At 35.2% G+C, this 16,054-nt stretch overlaps 1 long non-coding RNA gene across 1 annotated transcript in view; it reads right to left on the minus strand.

The window, feature by feature from the left end:
* Positions 1-1,500: 1,500 nt before the first annotated feature.
* LOC125098020 (uncharacterized) overlaps positions 1,501-16,054 on the minus strand; it is a 247,899-nt gene continuing 233,345 nt past the window's right edge. Inside the window, exon 5 of the long non-coding RNA XR_007126682.1 lies at positions 1,501-1,583. This is a non-coding gene — a long non-coding RNA (uncharacterized LOC125098020). The remainder of the gene's footprint in view (positions 1,584-16,054) is intronic.

A 16,054-nucleotide genomic window follows, 5' to 3' on the forward strand; every position in this document is an offset into this window, starting at 1 on the left:
TAAATAAGGTGAAATTATGTCATATATGTTGACTTTCACCACTTATCATTATTTAAGATTTCAACATTCACTTTTAGATTTATCATATTTCAAGTCAAAATGATCATATTATCCCATACAAACATTGCTATACTCTATTGGATAATATACACTAAGAAATAACCATACAAGCAGACAACTTCATTTCTAAAAACTTTCTGATACCACATTTCATGTTGAATTTGTGAAAGCATGTATTTCCAGTCAGCCAAGTAGAAGTATATTTGATATCAGGATAACAAATAATATAATAATAAATCAAGTTCTTTGCATTCTTAGTCTTTGAGTTTTGTCTCAAAAATTACTTACCTGAAGTTTCCTTAATGGTTTTCTTCATATTAATAGTTTTGAACAAGAGTAGTTGAATTTCTCAAGAGCAATTAATTCTCCCCAAGGCCCCTGGCTATGAATCTGCAGGCAATGGTTTCTCCCTTATTTGAAGACTCAGACATAATTTTTTCCATCCCACTTATTTATGACTTTTTAATTGATTAAAATTGAGCCTAACAAATAATTAAATATAGAATATATAGAATATACATATAACTGATAAGTAATTGGGGTGCAAAAATATTTAGTATCAGATAACAAAATGCATTTGTAATAGATACTGAAATTGACGAAGGGAGGGATTTATTTCTTGAGGCAGGTATGTAGGTAGACATATGCATGCTATACATTTTAGCCAACTACATGAATGACTTCAAATAAGTCATTTAACTTCTTTCAGCCTCAGTTTTCCCATATATAAAAAAAGACAGTCATACTTATTCATGGAGCACTTGTACAGACTACAGAGTATAATTCAGTTGTGCCATTCACTTGGGGGCAAAAGAAAAAATGAGGTCAGTGTGGAAGTTCATGCATTGAGTTATCTATACATTATGCACAGAAGATGAGGAGAGAGTGCAAAACTTCATGTTTAGTACTTAAACAGAGAAAAGCACTAAAATCTAGAGTTTATAAAAGGGGTAACTAAATACATGAAAATCATAAGATATGATAATTCCACTACTGGGTAGAAAGAAAACAAAAACACTAACTTGAAAAGATATATGCAACCCTATGTTTATTTTTTTAAGGTTTTATTTATTTATTTGAGAGAGAGAGAGAGAGAGCAAAAGCAGAGGCAGTGGCAGAGAAAGATGGAGAATCAGGCTCCTCAGTGAGCAGGGAGCCTGATGCGGGGCTCAATCCCAGGACCCTGAGATCATGACTTGAGCCAAAGGCAGACACTTAACCAACTGAGCCACCCAGGTGCCCTGCAACCCTATGTTTATTACAGCATCATTTACAGTAGCCAAGATATGGAAGCAACTTAAGTGCCCATTAAGTGGCAGATGGATAAAGATGTGTGTACACAAACACCCAAATGTACACAAGTGTACACCCAAGTATACACACAGAGAAATATATGCAGCCATAAAGAAGGATGAAATCTTATCATTTTGTGACAACATGTTGGATGAAGAGGGTATTATACTCAGTCAAATAATTCATACTGGGAAAGACAAATGCCATATGATTTCATTCATTTGAAGAATCTAAAAAACAAAACAACACACAAACAAAAAGTAGAATCAGACCCATTAATACAGAGAACAAATTGTTGCTAGAGGGAAGGAGAGTAAGGGGGGTGAGAAAAATGAGTGAAGTGGAGTGGGAGATGTAAGCTCCAGTTATAAAATGGATAAGTCACAGGAATAAAAGGTAGGGCCTGGGGAATACAGTCAATGATATTGTAATAGTGTTGTATGGTGACAGATGGTAGCTACACTATGGTGAGCATAACATAATGCATAGAGATGTTGAATCACAGGGGAACTAATGTAACATTGTGTGTCAACTATACTCAAATAAAAGCAATTTTTAAAAAAGCATAATGAAATAAATACATGAATTCAAGAAAAACAAATGAAATTCATAAATTTAAGTCATGTTTCTTCTTAAAAAAGAGCAAAACTAAAAACTCTAGAAAATACTATCAAGGGGGGCGCCTGGGTGGCTCAGTGGGTTAAGCCGCTGCCTTCTGCTCAGGTCATGATCCCAGATCCTGGGTTCGAGCCCCACATCGGGCTTTCTGCTCAGCAGGGAGCCTGCTTCCTCCTCTCTCTCTGCCTGCCTCTCTGCTTACTTGTGATTTCTCTCTGTCAAATAAATAAATAAAATCTTTTAAAAAAAAATAAAAAAAAAATACTATCAAGGGAGAAATGAAAGTACAAATAAACAAAACCAGAATACCTAACTATCACATTCTCTGATTTTTTTAAAGTTTAGCAAACTTCAAGATTTTTTTTTTTAATTCTAAGACCTATGGATACATTTTAAGGTCTAGAAGTGTAATTTTATTGAAATTACAAGCATTTCTGGTATTAGAACAGAATTATGGATAAGATATACTCTGATAAATTCTCAAACATTCTTTTTTATATGGATTTTTAAAATTTATTTGACAGAGATAGAGAGAGAGAGAAAAGCAGGGGGAGCAGCAGGGAGAGAGAGAAACAAGCTCCTGTTGAGCAGAGTCTGATGGGCTCGAACCCAGGATTCTGGGATCATGACCTTAGCCAAAAGCAGACACTTAACTGACTAACTCACCCAGGCACCCTGATTCTCAAACATTCTAAATCCCAAGAGTTTTATCAGTAAATTATTTCAAATTGCAAGGAACATGCTACATAAATGCTTGGAGAACAAAGTTAAATATATTCTGCACCAAAAGTTTTAAAAAAGCGAAAAAGTCAACTATATATATGTTATTGATACAAATTCCTAAATTTTAATGAATATAATTTAATAGCAGTTTTGAAAGAATAATGCACCATTTGGCATAGTATAATTTATCTCAAGAAGGGGAAGTTGGCTCAGTAGTGGGAAATCTTTTCCTATGATATACCATTACTACAAGGAAATTAATAATAAAAATTCCTCTAAAAGGTATTAAATTCCCAAATTAATTATCTTCTATTGAACTTTCTCATAACTATCCATAAAATCATATTGTATCAATCTGGCATAGAGTGTCTGTTTCACATCAAGAGCCAATATCATATTTACTGATGAAACATCACTTCCTTTAAAGTACAGAATGATCCAAGGGCACCTACAATTACCATTATTCACTAATGTTTTAGTCATTCTGCAAATACTAGAGGACAGGAAACACACATACACAAACACACATACATGAAAGGAATAGATGAGATATTATTTGCAAAAGATTTAAAAAAAAGGATAGGATGGAATTTCTAAAACTTCAAAGGAATTAACTAAAAATCCAGTAGATTTATAGAAGAGGTCAGTTAAGTGGCCATATTAAAAATAACTGTAGGGGTGCCTGGGTGGCTCAGTGGGTTAAGCCACTGCCTTCGGCTCAGGTCATGATCTCAAGGTCCTGGGATCGAGCTCCGCATCGGGCTCTCTGCTCAGCAGGGAGCCTGCTTCTCCCTCTCTCTCTCTCTGCCTGTCTCTCTGCCTACTTGTGATCTCTGTCTGTCAAATGAATAAATAAAATCTTAAAAAAATAAATAAATAAAATTTAAAAAAATAAAAACAACTTTATAAAAATATGGCATCTTTATATAATAGCAACAACTAGGTAGGAAGAATAATGTTAGAAGAAATCCTGGCAAATGACAGTGGGCTGAGTGGTAGTAGCCCTTGTTGGAGCTATTGTGCTGATGTGTGCTCTTTACTTAAACAGATGAACAGTCTCTCACACTCACCATATAACAGTTGATCTGATACTTGTGTTCTTGTCAGTTCTTGTCATTACAGAAATATAAACAGTTCATATTCACCTGGAAAAGCCAGCAGTACACATTCTATATATTGCTCCAAGTCTATATTAACATGTGCTTTCAATTACAATACAATCTGAAGAGACCTTCGTTGTCTAGATATTCCATGAAACATCATGCTGATCCTCTACACTGATGGTGCTGTGCTAATTATATCAGGTGATCAAGAAGTAGAAAATACCCTGGATATAATGCTGAAACACACATGTGCAGGGAGTGGGATATAAATTCTACAAAGTTTCCAGAGCCTACCACAGCAACAAAGTTTTTAGGAGTCAAGTGTTCAAGGACATCCAGAATATCCTTTCTAAGATAAAATAAGATAAATATATTGTATCTGGCATGTTGTCCCATCTACCACTAAGAAGAATAGCATCTAGAAGGACTCCCTGAATTCCTGAGATAGTTCAAACTGCCTTAGAAATATTGCCCTGTCTTAATTACCAGGTGACTCTGAAGGATGTCAAGTTTGAATGGGGTCCAGAGGAGGCAAGGACTCTATAGCATACTCAGGATTGGTACAAATTCCCCTGATTCTTGGGCAATATGACAGATCCAACACTACTGAAAGTATCCATAGTAGATAACAATTCATGGCATGTCTGAGAAGCCTCAAAAAAGAGTCAAAGTTAAGGGGCACGTGGGTGGCTCAGTGGGTTAAGCCTCTGCCTTCAGCCCAGGTCATGACCTCAGGGTCCTGGGATTGAGCCCTGCATCGGGGTCTCTGCTCAGCAGGGAGCCTGCTTCTGCCTCTCTCTCTCTGCCTTCCTCTCTGCCTACTTGTGATCTCTCTCTCTCTGTGTCAAACAAATAAAATATTTTAAAAAAAAAGAGTAAAAGTTAAGACTCTAGGTTTCTGGAGCAAGAACACGAAAGAACAGAAAACTACTTGTCATTTGAAAAGTAGATCCAATAGTGTAGCTAGACCCAAATAAAGACTAACAGTCCATGGGCATCAAGTGATTATGCAACCAGACCCCCAAGGCTCAATGCCAGGGGAGCAAAGTAGCAACTTATCATGGTAATGGTACATTTTTGATAAAGCCCAAGATGCTCTCAACGGCTCAAATAACCTCTACAAACTTGTGGCCTAGACCCCTTACCATCTATCTCTTGCAGTCAGTACTTCTCTATCAGCTTCATGTATATGTGTGTGTGCACGTGTGTGTATATATATATATATCCATACATATATATGTATGTATGTGTGCATATATATATATATATATATATATATATATATATGTATATATATAGAGAGAGATATAGATATCTCCAATTGCTTCTCAGCCTTTTGGCTAAGATTAAGTGTATATATCTACCCATCCTTTGGGATTTTTTTCTATAGTCAGCTGATGAGGCAGTGCAATTTTGGGTACAGTTCACATTTGGGTTAAATATCTGCATAGGTATAAGCTGAAAACAGAATGGGGCACACAACAGGCCCACTCAAAGTCTGTCCATGGTGAGAGGCAACTTCCCCAGTAGGCAGAGTTTTGAGCAGTATACTTCATATACATATACAGAGGGTCGCCTCTGAAGTAGGAATGGATGCTTGGGCAATATCCAATAGTTCTGGGGTCTACAAAGCAAAGCCTTTGGGCCAAATCCAGCTCGATGTTTGTTTTATAAATAAAGTTATATTGGAATATAACCACACTCATTTACTTACATATTGCCTATAACTGCTCTTGGGCTACTGTGGTAGAAGTTGAGTAGTTGCAGGAGTAACTACTATGGCCTATAAAGACTCATTATCTGGTTCTTTATATAACAAGTGTTCTCACCCCTGATACTGTTCATTGGTAAGGGATCAAAAGAACAATATGGAAGATCAGAGACATGACTATCTGGGGAAAATATGTGGGAATGTAGACATGAGAGTGGGCGTAAAATGTGCAGAACTTCCATATCAATGCCTGCCAGTCAACAGCCACTAGTGAAGAGAAAATAAGCAACCAAATAGAAAAGATGTCTCATTCAATGGAACAGCTAACCTCTGTTTTCAGATATATCATATCTTGAATGGAAGTCATACAAAGGCCAAAAGATTGGAAAGAGAATGAGAGAGAGAGAGAGAAATCTTAGATATGGGTTTATGGGTTTATGTTAGCATTGCTATCCCAGGGTTTACAGAGGACCTGATGTGCCCAACTGATCAACAGGAGGTGCCTAAATAATGCGTGCATCATACTAGGGATCCCCTCTTCTACCTAAAGAAGTGCAAACATGGGTACTTATCAGAGGACTCACTGATTCTACCAAACTCAAAATTCATATAGTCATCCTGAGCATTATAACACTCTTGTGGGTTCAGCTATGGTTTCAGTTTGGGAACAGCATCCTCAAGTTATAGTCACTGCCCTCCAAGAAGTAGTATATATCTTAAGCCAATGATCTTTACATAGTACTGTAGGATCAATAACTAAAATACACAAGTTTCTCCAGTCACCATCACTCTCAAGGACTCATGTAGGAAATTTCTACTTTCTATTCCTGCAACTTTAGCCTTCATGGGGACAGAGATCCTGAAACAGTGGAAATGGAAGGGAGGTGGGAATGGTGGCCAATGCTTCCATCATGGACACATTGAGTATTCTGCTGAAATAAAGCTATGACTACCATTTGGTCATTCTGAACTTTTCATGCCTAAAAACAAGCATTCAAAGAACGGAGCTCTTATAATTGGCTCTGATTTTCACAAAGAACAGAATTCTGCTAAATAATGGGAGCAAGGACTGTATCTGGAGCTCTAAGGCATATTGGGTTCCTCTTGGTATTTCCATTTCTACAACATATAAGGAACACTATGAATTAATAAGAAAACATAACAAAAAATGTGCAAAAAGTTTGAACAGACTATTAACAAAAGAGGATATCCACTTGGCCAACATAAATCATGAAAAATCATGATTTCCTCTGTTAGTCATCAAAGAAGTGCAAATTACACCACAGTGTGATGCCAATACACGCCCACCAGAGTGACAAAAAGGAAACAAAACAAAATAAAACAAAACAGAAAAAAAAAATGTTGACAGGATGTCAAAACCAAAACTCTCATATGCTGCTGGTGGGGGGTGTAAATTGGTATACTACTGTGGAAAAATGTTTGGCAGTATCTAAATGTGTGCATGTATGTATTCACTAAAAGATGTGTACTGGAGTGTTCATAAAAGCATTGTATGAAATAGCCCAAATCCCCATTAACAAGAGAATAAATAATTATTGCATATTCACACAGCTGACTGTAGCAGTAAGAATGAAAAACTAACAATTACTTGCAAAAATGTAAAACCAAACAAACAATGCTGAAAGAAAGATGTCAAGCACAAGAATACATACAATATGATTCCGTGTACATAAAATATAAGAATAGGCAAAAACAATCTAGGATGTTGAAGTCACAATAATGTTTCTCCTTGCAGGGGAAGAGGGTTGTAGATACTACAAATAAACAGAGCTTCTGGGGTTCTGTGAATATCCTGTTTTTGGTTTTTTTTTTTTTTTTTTACATGATTGCTGGTTATGGTTGTGTTCACTTTGTGAAAATTCATTGATCTGCATACTATTTTCACTTTCATCCTATATACATTTCTTTTTTTAATTTTTATTTTTTTTAATTTCTTTTAAGTGGTCCTATATACATTTCAATGAAAAGTTCAAAGAAAGAAAAATTGTAACCTCGTTTGTTGTTAAAGTCAAGGATATCTGGGTTACATGTTTAAAACACTAGAACTATCTATAGCTAAAACACTAAATTATTAATAGTAACTGGTATGGTGCTAGGAATGATTTTTCTTCTTCCTATTTGTGTGCATTTAATGAGCACATATGGCTTCAAAATAAAAATATTTTAAGCTGAAACTGCTTTTTCATTACATTAAATTAAACCTGTTTATCATTTTTTACTCATGAGAAAATTAAATAAAATTAATTAAATTAAAATAAAATAAAATTAAAAGAGATGTGGGTAGACTAGCATTATGACATTTTTTAGTACCTCTAACATGCCTCTACTCTTCAGAGCCATGTTGCTGGTGTTGTTAGTACCAGTCAAACAGTGAGTGAAAAAGGCCTGGCTCTTTCCTCTTGGCTCACTGCTCATGTTGGGAGTATCTGTGAGAGCTGAAATCAAGATGCCTTGACTACACGATTAACATCCCTCCTCCCTACTTCCACCATATTAAGAATGTTCATCTTTTTTTTTTTTAAGATTTTATTTTATTTGACAGACAGAGACCACAGGTAGGCAGAGAGGCAGGCAGAGAGAGGAAGAGAAGCAGGCTCCCTGCTGAGCAGAAAGCCCAATGTGGGGCTTAATCCCAGGACCCTGGTATCACAACCTGAGCCAAAGGCAGAGGCTTTAACCCACTGAGCCAACCAGGCACCCAAAGAATGTTCATCTTTAGTACAGTTCCAGTCATACACAATATGTTTTAATCCTTCACATCTACTTGTTCTCCTCTCCCACTAGTCATTTCCACAGCATTTTCTAAAGTCTAAAAAGAACAGTTAAATCCTTAGGAAATACCTATTGATGAAAACGATATGTTGTAAACATTAAATACCTTGTCTGGATTTCACAAGGCAAGAGGTATAGACAACACCCATCAACAAATTTCTCTTTTTATTTCCACAGTACCTAATATTCCAATTGATGTGGAATCTGTAAATTGGATGCAACTCTCAATTTACAGCACCAGTATGCTTACCGCTCCACCTGTTTTCACTGATTGTCAATTCAATAAATAAAATAATCATACTAAAATCATTAATAGTATAATCATGTAATTTGAAAATAGAGCCACCCTAAGCAGTGGAAGATAAAGTTAATGAATGTGCATTAATTCAGATGGCATTTGTGATCAATATCTCTATTCATCAAAGTCTAATAAAAACAGAAATTATTTTTTTATTAAAGATTTTATTTACTTATTTGACAGACGGAGATCACAAGTAGGCGGAGAGGGAGGCAGAGAGAGAGAAGGAAGCAGGATCCCCGCTGAGTAGACAGCCCATTGTGGGGCTTGATCCCAGGACCCTGGGATCATGACTTGAGCTGAAGGCAGAGGCTTTAACCCACTGAGCCACCCAGGCGCCCCCAGAAATTATTTTAAGTATTTAAGAGAGAATTTGTTACAGAAAAATTGATGCATGGATGATGGAAGAAACTATGGGGTCATTAACCCAGAAACAAGCCATAGCAGGAAGCCACAGCCCCTCCAGCACTAGAGGATGTGATTTAGCCTAAACCCAGAAACCAGAGTCACATAGTATAAGTCAGAATCAATGGCTTGTCCCGCAGGAGCTAGAGCCATGAGAAAGACACTGCTGTTGGCAGAAATGCTACCTGAGGAAGAGACAGTGGATCATAGAATAAGCATATCAAAGACAAACACAATTCCTAAACTCACGGTAGCAGAAAGTAGAATGCAGATACTGACCTAGGTTTATCCTACACTGAATTTTCACCCTTCCCTGATCATCAAAAAACAAAACAAAATCCTGAAAAAGGGTGGGCCATTAGATTCAGGGCTAAGTTCAGTCCTTGAATTGCCATTTACTAATAAAATAACCAAAAATCCTTATTGCTGGTATAGGAGAGTTTATCAATAAAAAAAAAAATAACCTGAATCAATGAATCACCTAATTTGCACTATTCCAAGAGTGGCAAAGAAATCATAATTGGTAGCATCATGTAATTTTGCCCATTTTATCCTATTTGAAGTAGCATTTAAGATAGACAGAAACCACGTATAACTATATGTATATATAATGTACCTATCTATCTATCTATCTATCCATCTATGTCAATCCAGTCTAAAATTTATAGGGTGAGATGTTTAACAGTGCTCTCTCTGGTCCTCTGATGAACTTCTTTTAGAGATAATTTTCCAAATCTTCTTATATTCTTTCATGCCAATCATTTAACCATGAATTGCTTAAACTTACACATAGGAGTAGAGAGAATAATGCTATAAATGCACTAGTAACCATCACCATAAATTATTCCTACTAATTTTTTTTTACTTTAAAAAAAAACCTTTTATTTTAGAATAGATTTAAATTTACAGAAAGATTGTGAAATTAGAATGGAGAGTTTCCATGCTCCCCATAGCCAGTTTTCCCTATTAACATCTGTCATTAGTAAAGTATATTTGTCACAATATAGAACTGATGTTGATACCTTATCAACTGAAGTCCACATTTTATTCCAATTTATTGGCTTTTACCTAATGTACTTCTTCTGTTCTAGGATTCCATCCCAGATACCATATTAGATTTTGTTGCTCTGTCTCTTTAAGCTGTTCTTAGCTCTGATAGTTTGTCACTTTTCTTGCTTTTGATGACTTTAACAATTTTGAGTACTAGTCAGGTATTTTGTAAAATGTCCTTCATTTGAGATTTTTCTGATAATTTCCTCAGGATTGGAATAGGGTTTAGGATTTGAGAGAGGAAGATTAAGAGGTAAAATGCCATTTCCATCACATCATGTCAAAGTACATACCATTGACCTGAGTTATCACTGTTGATATTGACTTTGATCACCACACAAAGGTAGTCTTTGTCAGACTTCTCCACTGCAATGTTACTCTCTTCTTTTTGCTGCTTCTATGCTCTATTGTGTCGAAGAAAGTTATTATGCACAGCTCACACTTATGGAATGGCAAGATATGCTCTTTCTCCTTGAGGGTGGAAAACCTATATAAATTTTTGGAATTCTACTGCATGGAAGATTTGTCTCTCCTCCTCCATTCTTTTACATCATTATGTTCTTATGGATGTTTATTTTATGTTTTAAGTTATAATTCAATACTACTTTTTTTGGTTGCTCAAATATTTCTAGCTTTAGATAGAAAGAGCTTTTACAGTTGGATCTGTGTCCATTTGACATATCTTTATCCTTTATCTTGTGGGGGGTTTTTTAATTCTTTTTTTTTATTAACATATAATGTATTATTAGCCCCAGGAGTACAGGTCTGTGAATCCCCAGGTTTACACATTTCACAGCACTCACCATAGCACATACCTTCCCCAATGTCCATAGGGTTGTTTTGTTTTGTTTTAACACTTCCTCAACGTCTGGCTCTGCAAGATGCTCCAGGATGACTTTGTATACATTTTTTAAAGATTTTATTTATTTATTTGTCAGAGACAGAGAGCAGAAGCAGGGAGAGCAGCAGGAAGAGGGAGAAGCAGTCTCCTCATGAGCAAAGAGCCTGACACAGGACTCGATCCCAGGATCCTGGGATCATGACTTGAGCCCAAGGCGGATGCTTAACTGACTGAGCCACCCAGGCGTCCCGATCTTGTATATTTTTTGCAACATTCCTATAATCAGCATTTCTCTACAGAGTCCTGGTTCTTTTTATTGGAGAATGGTAATAGAAACTTAAGATCTGGGTACTAAATATACTTTTTGGTACTGGAAAGTCACTTGTTTTTAAGACCTTTCAGCTGACAGAGAAAATAAATGTGTTTATATTAGCCCATGTATACATACATATCTACAAATATGTCTCTCTACATATATATCCATTTGTATCTATATTAATCTAAACATGACCTCATACTGATGTACCCAACTCCAATCTATGTATTTGCTTATTCAATTCTGTATATAGTGATTTCAGAATTGTTACCCTATGCCCCCGAGTAGGGTTGAAAATGGGATTGGTTGAGAGCTTTTATAAAAATATAAGAATTGCATACCTAGATTTCCCTCCCCACTTTAAGAAGGTGGGTGACCTGAGCCAACTTATGCATTAGGCACAGCAGGCAAAAGCCCATGATACTTTTGGGGACCTATGAAAATATTTTCATTTCTTTTACATTCAGAGCTAAAAAGTTTCATCCAGCCTGAGTTATATGTCTTTATATAAACACAGTAATAAAGTATAATTTTTCTTTTATTTTTTTATGGAGGAAGATGTTTGTGAAAGCAAAATAGAGTTATAATGCAGTCCTAGAATGACAGCCGCTCTCCCACTCTGAAAAGGATAGGAAAGTTGATTTGACGTGTGGAAAAGTTAAAACAGAATTGGAGATTCAGTCATTTCATTTACAGAAGACAGGCTTATGATGCTGATAAAGGGGTAGCAAACAGAAAATCTGGTCACTAAAATGTCCAGCTCCTGGGTCTTTCGCTACTTGTAATGAGTAGTCACAAACAGGCTTAATCAATTCCTATGCTAGGATAAAGAATACAGGAATATTTTTGAGAGAACTGACAGACTCTAAAGAAAAAATCCACAACTACCCAATGTAAAAGCCATTTTGTCAAGCTATAGCCATAAAGTAATGCCCACCAACCCACAAATCCTAGCTCTGCAGAACAGATAGCTTCTAAATCATAAAAGCTTTCACCTTAATTATAAGTAGGACAAAAAAGCATTATCACGTGCCATAAGGTCTCTAATTTGAAAAAAAATGGAAAAAAATGTTGAAGCAAAGATAATGCTAATGCAGGGGACAAAAAATTTTCTCTCAAAGAAAGAAAGAAAGAAACGTAATTTTAGCATTCTCAAAGAAATAAAAATAATACAACCAAAAACATGAAAAATATGTGTACTTAATTTTTTAAAAATATACATTTAGGCAATAAGAAAGAGCCCTGGAAATTAAAAATATGATAGAAAAACATAAAATATAATAAAATATATAGAAGATATTAGAGTAAATAATAGATAATAGAGTAAATCTTCTAGGAAACAGACTAAAAATAAAGACAGTGAAGATAAAGTGTGAGACAATAAATGAATTAAAATAGGAAGTACAATGTTTATGATGAATAGGAGTCCCAAAAGATGAGAGTAGAGAAATCTAAAGGAACAAATACATAAAAAACACAAAATAAATAAACTTCTAGAACTTAAAGACATGTTTTCAGACTCAACAGCCCTAAGAAATACTTTAAATGTGAGAATAAAAACATCTACATAAAGGCAAATTATTTATGAAATTTTAGGACTTAAAATAAATGCTTCCAGAAAAAAAAATCAGAGTGCCAGAATCAGACTTCTCATCTGCAGTACTGGAAGCTATATGAGAGATCAATGTGTTCTCAGTTTAAAAGCTATAATTTTACGTCCAGTATGTAAACTATTTCTAACTTATAATTCTCTATTCAGACAGATATCAATCATGAGATTAGGATAAAGATATCAACAGACAGGGAAAGTGTTTTAAAAATTGTTCCTGTACACCATTTTTCAAGGCTCTACTGGACAACAGTGCTTCAAACACAAATGTAACCAAGAAAGAGGAAGATACAGATACAGTAAGGCAGGAGGGAGGTAAAAGGAATTTCCAAAATGAGGGTAAAGGGAAATATGAATCTGACAGCCATGTTGCAGGCCTCACAAGCAGTTACTACACACCCAACAGGGGTATCTTCAAAAGAAGATTGTGAAACTAATGAATCAGCTGGTATGTGTTGAACTGATGAGGAAGTTTTCATAGCTCTGGCAGAGATCTTGACAATGAATTAGTTTTAGTTATTAGATTAATTCAGCAAATAGCCCCAAAAAGTAATTATTAACACCATGGAAAATAAAAGATGGGATAAGAAAGGAACTCTAGTATATTACATGGCTTAATTGTGATGAAAATATTTGCATGTAACAGTGAAAATATTGATTGCTGTCTTAAAATGTGGTATATTAGTCCCTGCAGAGGCTGTGAATGTTTGTGTACATGATATAAGAAAACTAAATCCTCATCCTCCTAAGTCTCTTGAATATGTGTCTACTTCCTCTGATCTCAGTAACTAGTCTTTCACCTCTTTTTTGGACTTCTCTAAAAAATTACTAACTGCTTGCTCTATACCCATTTTTTCCATAGTTTGTTCTGCAGTCTACAGCAAGAGCACACTTTTCTACACACAAGTCTAGTCATACCACATTGTACCCTTTAAAGGCTTCCTGAGGCCCTTAGGACAAAAACCCTAGTCTTTGTTATGGCCCTCCATGTACTACATAATCTAGATCCTTCCTACTTTGTATCCCTTTTCCCTGAACTCTCTTTTCTTCACCAGCCTTTCCTGCATAGCAGTGTATCACATTCTATTCCTTCTTTTCAGAAAGCTTCTCTCCCACTTATGTCCCCAGTATTACCCACACTGAGTTGGCCCATTGTCCAACCCTTTTTGACTCAAGTGTCATTTGCTCAAGGATGTTTTCTGATCTTCCATACTAGAAACTACCATTATCCTAAGTAATAACCCTTTACCAATTCTTTCCAAAGCAATCTACTTATATTTCACAGGGATAATTTTCTATTTGCATTCATATTATGTTTCTTCAAGCTATTGTTATTGAATTACATAATTAAGGTATCAAGTAAAACTTGTAAAAACAAGTATAGGAACAAACTCAACTGATGTAGTAAGGGCACAGCTGAATGGGTGAGAACAAAAAGTGAGCGTACTAGTGAGTAGCCTGCTAGTGTTTAGCATGCATGGTACCTCAGCCATTATATTTCATAGAGTAATGGAAAGTGGCAGGGAATGAGGGGTGTCAGTTAAATACAGGGTTCATTCTTAAAAATTCTGTGAGGCAGAGACATGTCTGCATTGGCTTATTGATATAAAGCTATAGTCTAGCATAGTCAGCACACAGAACACAGTAGGTATTCAGCAAAGATTTTGCAAATAAATGAATGCAAAAATACATGAACACATTTGTAAACGGTCTGTTGGCTGTTGATCACATATCCTTCACATCTGCTTCACTGATAATTGCCTGGAACATTTGTACTGACCTTCTTGTTCTTTACCTTGCAAATAATTTCTACAGCACTCTGTAGTTGTATTGGTAATTGTGTTGTTCAAAAAGCTCTAATCCACAAATTAAGTGTGCTTTAGAGCATGATTAAACTTCAAAAAGCAAAATTACTGAGGAAAATCCATTATTGCTATCTAAACAGTTGAACCACTTCCCAAAATATTCATAACACAAGTTGTTCTTCTAAAAGGCAAAAATGAAAATTGTTCATGGTTTATAGAAAGGCTAAGTTAAATAAAAAAAAAATTTTACCAAAGCTTAATGGGGCAAAGATAATATATTCTCTGTATAACTGGGAATAAAAAAAATTTATCTACTTATTTGATAGAGAGAGGGCACAAGCAGGGGGAGTGGCAGAGAGGGAGGGAGAAGCAGGCCCCCAGCTGATATATGGGCATTTTAAACTTATTTTAAACATTAAATTATTTAAACGGAGAAAAAATGTGCATGGAAGTTTGTTTAGTAAATTCATTTTGAATAATAATGAATTAAAACTGTAATTCAGAGAATTAAATTTGAGTTGATAATCACAGGTAATGCTTTAATTATACTTAGTAAGAATAAAAGGGGAAAAAGCAGGCACACCTTATCAAACACAAACATAGTAGGGCATACTTGATCTTTTCACTTGTTCTCTGTTTTATAATCGTTTATATTTTCTTTATTACTTTTTCAAATTACAAAGGTATTACGTTTTCAGTGACAAGTATAACCATAGGGGGGCATATAAAAACGTTAAGATTCTGAACACACACCTGGATAGTCACGACTTTGATTCCTATATGTACAAACATATATCATCTATAGCTATTCAGATTTGTAGATAATACCTAAAGTAGGATATGTAATATATGTATAGATTATGTTACCTTTGTAAGATTTGCTTTTAAATTTTTACTAAGTTCAGTAAATATACATGTATTTAGTTCCTTTAGTTCCTTAGTTCAGTAAATATACATGTATTTAATACTTCTACCTATTTTGTTTTTTTAATTTAAATTCAATTAGCCAAATACCAATATATCATTAGCTGCAGATGTAGAGTTCAATAATTCATCAGCTGTGTGTAACACCCAGTGCTTATCACATCAAGTACCTGCCTTAATCCCCATCCCCCAACCACCTCCCTTCCAGAAACCCTCGGTTTGTTTCCTATAGTTGAGAGTCTCTCATGGTTTTTAAATTAGTATTATTTTATCTACTGACACTATGAAATTGTAAGTGCCTACTGATGAAAAATGTGTTTGTTAGAACAAAAATACGTTTGCTTTATGTTCTCTATTAGAAATTCAAGATAATAATCCTTCACAAATATTTAATGTTAATGGATATGAGAGCCATTAACTTGCAACATTTTATCATATTTACTCTTCCAAACATGAAAATGTCTATCAAATAATACTAGAACTTTTAATCCCTCTAGTTGTCACA

Source organism: Lutra lutra, chromosome 4, assembly GCF_902655055.1.
Source record: "Lutra lutra chromosome 4, mLutLut1.2, whole genome shotgun sequence".
In the NCBI taxonomy this organism is placed as follows: Eukaryota; Metazoa; Chordata; class Mammalia; order Carnivora; family Mustelidae; genus Lutra; species Lutra lutra.